The sequence below is a fragment of the Trachypithecus francoisi genome, unplaced genomic scaffold (genome assembly GCF_009764315.1).
Source record: "Trachypithecus francoisi isolate TF-2019V2 unplaced genomic scaffold, Tfra_2.0 Lachesis_group12, whole genome shotgun sequence".
NCBI classification, from domain to species: domain Eukaryota; kingdom Metazoa; phylum Chordata; class Mammalia; order Primates; family Cercopithecidae; genus Trachypithecus; species Trachypithecus francoisi.
In genome coordinates, this window is record NW_022681457.1 from 100,308,202 (window position 1) to 100,316,069 (window position 7,868).

General features: G+C 51.8%; 1 protein-coding gene across 1 annotated transcript in view; it reads right to left on the reverse strand.

Moving 5' to 3' along the window:
* NCMAP (non-compact myelin associated protein) overlaps positions 1–7,801 on the reverse strand; it is a 52,856-nt gene extending 45,055 nt beyond the window's left edge. Inside the window, exon 1 of the mRNA XM_033227801.1 lies at positions 7,739–7,801. The gene's annotated coding sequence lies outside the window, so the exon portion shown is untranslated. The remainder of the gene's footprint in view (positions 1–7,738) is intronic.
* Between the last annotated feature and the right edge of the window lie 67 nt (positions 7,802–7,868).

Consider the following 7,868-nt stretch of genomic DNA (forward strand, 5'->3'; position numbering starts at 1 on the left):
CGTGCACCACCATGCCCGGCTAATTTGTATTTTTAGTAGAGACGGGGTTTCCCCCTGTTGGTCAGGCTGGTCTTGAACTCCCGACCTCAGGTGATCTGCCCACCTCAGCCTCCCAAATTGCTGGGACTACAGGTGTGAGCCACCATGCCCGGCCAAGTCACTGAATTTCATTTTGGCCACTGTTGCTTTCTCAGTGATAGCTGAGAAAGGGAAGTGCCTGTGATTTCTTGTTCTTACATTATTTCATGAATTTCTTCCTTTATCTCCTTAAGTATAATCATGCTTTACTTTAAAATCTTGGTCCATCTGCTTCAATAATTCTGCTCTGAATGGCATATGTGGTTTGATTTATCTTTCTTTTGTAGTAGCTGCACTTCTCAAGTGTCTAATTATTCCAGCAGGTGAGTTCATGTCCCCCCAGGGATGCCAGCTCTCTGTCTGGTAATGTGCCCTGGAGAAAGGGCATAAGGAGGGGAAGGGATGAGCCCCAGGGCAGGAAGCCATGCAAGCATCCTTGGCTTTTCTGCCTGGCACTCTGCAAGCTTCACCTTTACGTTCCCAGAGAAAAGCAGGCTCAGTAGGAGGTAGACTCTGCTTGGGAGATTCTCCCAGCTGGGGGTGGGGATGGGACTTTAGGGGTATTAGTGGGGAAGTCAATGCCTGATCCCTTGCCTGTTTTTATAATTCCTCACTCCAGCAGGGCTGTAGCTGCCAATATCTGCACCAAAGTGACAGGCAGTGATTGTTTCAAGACAAAGAGCAGGGGACCCGAAGCAGGTGAGCTTCTCTGAAGGACAGAACAGTGGAAAGGGCAAGAGTTCAGGCTCTGGGGTCTGTCAAGCATTCGTTCATTCCACATTGAAAGCTGGTATGTGGCGGGCATTGTGTTGGGTGATAGGGAGACAGTGGGGAACCGGGCACAGTCCTCACCCTCAGGGAGGTTACAGTCTGACAACAAACTAACAGACTTGGATCCATGTTGGCACTGCCAGCTGGGCAACTCACTTAGTCTTTCCAAGCCTCAGTTTCTTCATCTGCAAGACGGAGATGATAATAGCACTAATTTATAGGGTTCCTAAGGTTTATCAGGAGACAAGGCTGCAAAGTGATTCGTAGAATGCCTGGCATGTTGAAGGCTCTCAAAAATGTTAATTATTGTTGTCGTTACTGTGACTAATGACGCTGTTACTGGGAATGAGGAACTTGGAGCTGTTTAGAAAAAAGATAAATGAATTGCTTTTCATCCTCTGGGCAAACCAGTTACCCTTAGGAGACAGAACATTCAGAATTTCAAAGAAAGAGGATTGAGTGGGCGTGGCTCTTAAAAAGTTGAGGTAAAAAGCAGCAAGGCAAAGAAACATACCAAGTTTCATTTTCTTTTTTTTTTTTTTTTGAGACGGAGTCTCGCTCTGCCGCCCAGGCTGGAGTGCAGTGGCCGGATCTCAGCTCACTGCAAGCTCCGCCTCCTGGGTTTACGCCATTCTCCTGCCTCAGCCTCCCAAGCAGCTGGGACTACAGGCGCCCGCCATGTCGCCCGGCTAGTTTTTTGTATTTTTTAGTAGAGACGGGGTTTCACCATGTTAGCCAGGATGGTCTCGATCTCCTGACCTCGTGATCCGCCCGTCTCGGCCTTCCAAAGTGCTGGGATTACAGGCTTGAGCCACCGCGCCCGGCCGGCCCAAGTTTCATTTTCTAGCAGGAACTATTAATATCATTAAAGGTGTTCAGATTTTGGATAACTGGTCTCCTTCTCCAGTTCTTCGTCCCTCCCCGCTTTCCTTTTTTTTTTTTTTGAGATGAAGTCTCGCTCTTGTCCCCAGACTGGAGTGCAGTGGTGTGATCTCGGCTCACTGCAACTTCCGCCTCCCAGATTCAAGCAATTCTCCTCCCTCAGCATTCCTAGTAGGGGTATTACAGGTGAGTACCCACTACACCTGGCTAATTTTTTATTTTAAGTAGAGACAGAGTTTCACTATGTTGGCCAGGCTGGCCTCGAACTCCTGACCTCAGGTGATCTGCCCGTCTCAGCCTCCCAAAGTGCTGGGATTACAGGCATGAGCCACTGTGACTGGCCCCTCCCTTCCTTCTTTCTTGCTGAAGGCAGTACTGTGAGGTTAGAGCTTCCACAGCATTGGGCCAGGCTGGAGTTTCATCCCTTTTCTTGTTGGCTGGAGGACCCATGTCTCCATTAGGTGCAGGTGGCATCATGCCCAGAGTACTTTTAGGGGCTCACAAAAAATGTTTTCATTTCTTTTAAAATCCAGAGGAAAAAGTGACTTTCAGGTTGAAGAAGATGTTTTGATATACCCATGCAGTCGTATAAATATCATTGTAAATATTTTTCTTTTTTTGAAACAGACTTTCACTCTTGTCACCCAGGCTGGAGTGCAATGGTGCGATCTTGACTCACTGCAACCTCTGCCTTCCCCATTCAAACGATTCTCCTGCCTCAGCCTTCCAAGTAGCTGAGATTACAGGTGCCCGCCACCACGCCCAGCTATTTTTTTTTTTTTTGTATTTTTCGTAGAGACAGGGTTTCACCATACTGGCCAGGCTGGTCTCGAACTCCTGACCTCAGGTGATCCGCCCTCCTTGGCCTCCCAAAGTGCTGGGATTATAGGCGTGAGTCATTGCACCGGGATGATTTTAAATATTTCTTATGGGGCATGGGGCCCATGAAGGCAAAATTGCCCCAGGCTCAGGGAAGTCAGAATGTATCCCCAAGGACACCATGGAACAATAATACTCATCTCTGGGGTGTAAAGGGCCAGGGCTTGTATAGCACTTAGCACTGTGTGGGCACCTAAGAAGCTCTCGGCAAGCAAGTTAACCATTTGTTTTCCTCTCTACAAGTTGAAACCTTAGGAAACCTCCAGGAGGGTCATGGGATTGGGCACAGCAGTGAGGGGAAGTCGCACGATTGCTTTTTTTTTTTTTCTATGAGATAGGGTCTTGCTCTGTCACCCAGGCTGGAGTGCAGTGGTGCCATCACGGCTCACGACAGCCTCAACCTCCTGGGCTTGATTCTCCCACCTCAGCCTCCTGAGTAGCTGGGACCACAGGCGCACAACACCACGCTTGCTAAAGTTTTTGCTATTTGTAGAGACAGGGTCTCCCTATGTTGGCCAGACTGGTCTCAAACTCCTGGGCTCAAGTGATCCTCCTGCCTTGGCATGAGCCACCACCCCGGGCCCACATTTGTTTTTTATTACACGGCAGACTAAGGAAATACCCCAGGGGGAGGAACAGATGAAAACTTCAAAGCAAGGCCACTGTGTTTTGGGGTGTGCAAGAAACCAGACAGGCAGCAAAAAGAGCTCTTTCTGAATTCCCAGTGCAGGTGTTAGCAAGCACTGAAGAGGTGGGCCAAGTCAATGAACAAATGAATGAACCAATAATGAGGGAATTCTGGGAGGAATTTTTAAATCCTGAGGTTGTTTGCCCCAAAAGGTAGCTCCCCAGTCACAAGTTTCTTCGGAGGCAAAGGGAAACTTTTTTTTTTTTTTTTTTGAGGTGGAGTCTGGCTCTGTTGCCCAGGCTGGAGTGCAGTGGCCCGATCTCGGCTCACTGCAAGCTCCGCCTCCCGGGTTTACACCATTCTCCTGCCTCAGCCTCCGGAGTAGCTGGGACTACAGGCGCCTGCCACCACGCCTGGCTAATTTTTTTTTTTTTTTTTTTTGAGACGGAGTCTCGCTCTGTCGCCCAGGCTGGAGTGCAGTGGCCGGATCTCGGCTCACTGCAAGCTCCACTTCCCGGGTTGACGCCATTCTCCTGCCTCAGCCTCCGGAGTAGCTGGGACTACAGGCGCCCGCCATCTCGCCTGGCTAGTTTTTTGTATTTTTTAGTAGAGACGGGGTTTCACCGTGTAGGCCAGGATGGTCTCAATCTCCTGACCTCGTGATCCACCCGTCTTGGCCTCCCAAAGTGCTGAGATTACAGGCTTGAGCCACCGCGCCCGGCCCTGGCTAATTTTTTGTATTTTTAGTAGACACGGGTTTTCACCGTGTTAGCCAGGATGGTCTTGATCTCCTGACTTTGTGATCCGCCTGCCTCAGCCTCCCAAAGTGCTGGGATTACAGACGTGAGCCACCGCGCCTGGCCACAAATTCTTAATAGGTGATTGCAGAGGGTACTGTCGTCTCTGGTTAAATTAGGAAACTGAGGCTCAGAGAGGTGATGTGGCTTGAGGCAGAGTACAGGGCTTAACACCCTGCTCATCTCTGCCTCCTCGGGGCTGTTACTTGGAGCAAAGCCCTCCAAGCCCAGAGGCCCCAGGCAGGTACCGGCCCCACAAGGGCTTCCATAGTTCAGGTGTGTCCAGCCCAGGCAGGAGGCCCCTCGGAGAAGGCCTGAGCCCAGCTAGAGAACAGGCTTCTCTGTCTTAGAGGTTGGCACACCCTCTGTTCCTTCCTTAGACTAAACTGCAGCCACTACCTCGGGGAATTTCAAACCACATGAGAACGTCCCACTCTCCAGCTCCAGCTCTGGTTCCACCCCCTCAGCTTCACCTACACCTCTGCGCTGCTCAGGAATCCACCGAGACTCACTGCTGGCTCTTTTCTTGACTCAGTCCCCTTCCTTCTTCCTGCCTCCTCCTGCCCACATGGGATCTATACTTCTGATTAGGAATTCATTTCAGTGTAAACAGCAAGACATCCATCCTGCTAGGTCCCAAAGCAAAGAGCAGGACTCCAGGGGCCGAGGTGCCAACGACTGCCTCAGGAGACTGGATGGATGGTGATGGGGAAACCCATAGGGGAACTAGAACAAGGCTTGGAGGTTGTCCAGGAGAAACAAACCAGCTGCTGCTTCCGGGCTGACTTCAGAGGCCCTTGGACAGCAGCGTGCAAAGTGGACATCTTGCCACAGGCATTTCTGGCCAGCAACAGGTTTAGCCCAAGTTACAGAAGTTCTGTTTTGGATATTTCTCTTCAACATCAAATATATATCTTTTTAAAAGTCAGGAGAATAGATGTAATTTTGGGTCTTTCTTTTCATCATACATGAGGGTTTTTTTTTTTTTTAAGAAATTAAAAGAGTTTATTGGGCAACTTAAAATCCACTTTACCTTTCTTTTTCTTTTCTTTTTAACCTTTCATCCCAATTTATTGGAAGACTGTAAAATAAAGGGAAGTGTTGCTGCATTTACAATTCCCAGAGAACTGCACCGCTGAGTGTGGAAAGCAGTTGGAGTGAGGAGAAATGGCCTTCCCCAGCTCTCCATGACTCTGAACATCACATCCAGATTCCGGTTTGCAAACCCTGAGAGTGACAGTGTGCTCTGCTCCCTGTAGAGACCCTGTCACCTCTAACACACCGTGACCCTGTGTCCCAGGAGCAACAGGATGTGGGGGGTGTTCAGCTTGGACGTCACTTTCTCCTCTGGGAGCTCCGGGAACAGCGAGATAGTGTGAGGCCTCCCCCTCGGGTGTCAAGGTCTAGCACTAGATCTTTTTCTGAGAAGAGGCATTGGTGATGGTGGGAGAGAGAGTGGAGGTACCAAATGTGAGACAGGGGGTGGGGACAGTGGGGGGACCACACAATGAAACAAGAAGCTCGTGGTCAGTCAGAATCTCTTCTCTCAAAGCCAAAAGCCCCGTCCCTCAGCCTGGGTGAATGCATTCCACATGGATTCCTTGAGCCCCTCCTGTGAGCCAGACGCCATGCTAGGTGGGGACACAGTGAGAAGAAAGGCAGGCTTGCTTCCTGCTTTTCTAGAGCTTAGGGCAAAACACAGATATTAAACAAGGGTTGTTGGCAATTATGGAAAGTGTTACAAGGAGAAGCTTCGAACTTGGCCCTCTTAGGGGGTCCAGCGCCTCCTGACCGTTGATGTACTCCTCCAGTCTCCACCTCCACTTTAGACCTTTGCTTCTCACATATTCGTGGTCAACCCAGGGAGATGGAAACCCACTGCAGCTGCCTGCCAGGACGTCATAAAACTAAAACTAGCTTTGCTTAGAGTGGCTCTACCTCAAGGATACAGCTCCTTCCTGGCTCCAGGCAGGAATGGCCACAGTCCACATGGTGCTATGGAGCCTAGGAAATGGCCCAGGGGATAAGCTGTTGATAGGAAACCACTACACCAGATTCCCACAGAGCCCAGCCAGTTCCTCAAGCCCAGCTCACTATATGCCCAGCTCACCGCACACGCCGTGGCTGGCTGGCTTGGCACCATGCTGCCTCCCCACAGCTCACCTCGGCCCCAGCCAGCAAAGAGCCCGGCAGGGACAAGGTGAAGAATGCCCCACGCCATGAAGGGGTCATGGGAAGCCCCTTCCCTTTTCCTCTGCCCCTCCCACCAGGTATTCATGGCCCTTTGGTGTCTCTTGACCGACTTTCTTTCCCATCTCCCCACTTAGAGGACATGAGTAAAGCTATTGGTCTACTTAGAGTTCCTGCTCCATCATCCACTCCCATGGGCTGCTAGGACTCAGGATTCCAGTGCCCTTCTCTACCCCGGTGCTCCGGCTGTGCCTGTCACTTTCTACTACCACCACCAACACACGCACGTGCACACACACACTTACACACATGCACACATACACACATGCACCATAGGAGGGGTTGTCTATAATCTGTTGCTCTGAGCTTATGCTTATAACTGTTCCATCCACCTAGACCACTGTCTCTGGTATCCATATGCACCTCTTAGAACCAGCCATCTGTAAATTCACTATTTGTGTCAAGCATTGTACTTCATACTCATTCATTCATTGGACAAATATGTATTGAGACCTACTGCGTGCTGGACACCGTGCTGGTGCTGGGGATATCTGGGTGAACCAAATAGGAATCATCCCTGCTCCCAAGCAGCTGCTAGCAGCATTAACAGCTTATGTTTATGGAGTGCCTACTATATACCAACCCTGTATTAAGCACTTTCTGAATTATCCGATTTAATCTGTCAGAGAAATTGTTTCATTTAAGGAGCACATCAAACTGAACCATAGAGAAAAGTGTGGACTTGCCCGAGACTGTTGGACGGCCTTGGCTGAGGGGTAAAGCAGGGACTCCAAAGTGCGGTCCTAACCACTACCTTTCCTTTCCCTGCCCCACTCAGATGCCACCTCCTCCAAGGAGGCTTCCGGAATCTTCTCCCAGACTCAAGGACTGCCTTGGTCTCTCTAATCCAGCCTTCAAATTTGACACAGCCATCTCCTCCTCCCACAAGGATACCCAGAGAACTGGAGCGGTCTCTGCATCCTTCCTCAGGAGCGCAGTTGGATGAGTGACCCCCGAGCCTCTCCAAACGTGCGGCGGATGGGAACTAGAGCCCTGGGCTCCTTCTCTGCCATGGCTTTTCATCTCGCTGAACCGCAGATCTTCCGGAGGGGCCTCTGCGTAGGGCCGACCCATCAAGGCGCCCATTTAACAGATGAGGCGGACAAGGCCCCAAGTGGGTAAAAGCTCCCTGCATCTCCAGGCCGGGTCAAGGTCGACCCCCTTTTCTTCCAGCGAGCCTTGGCCCCTCCGCCAGAGGCTTGGGTGAGGAGAGGACAAGGAAACCCACTGGAGACGGTCAGCCTCCCTCCCACCACCCCGGACCAACGCCCTCCCGCGCAGACCCCAGTTCCTCCAACAGAGGTGGGGGCGAGACTGGGGACCCCTCGTCCCCACCCCCTGGCCCTCCTTCGCCCAGCGCGGTCGGCAGGTGGACAGGAAGCCACCGTACCTAGGCCGGGCCGCTCCTCACTCCTCGCAGCCCCGGGCGCCCCGGCGACCAGACGCCTCCTACCTGCTCTGTCGAGCCCTGCTCGGCCTCCCGCCGGCGCCGCCGCGCTCCCAGCCTGGGTCCCCGCCGCCGCCCGCGCTGCCACCCTGGGGATCCCGCCCCCGCCCGGGGCGTCCCGCCCCCGGCCCCGCCC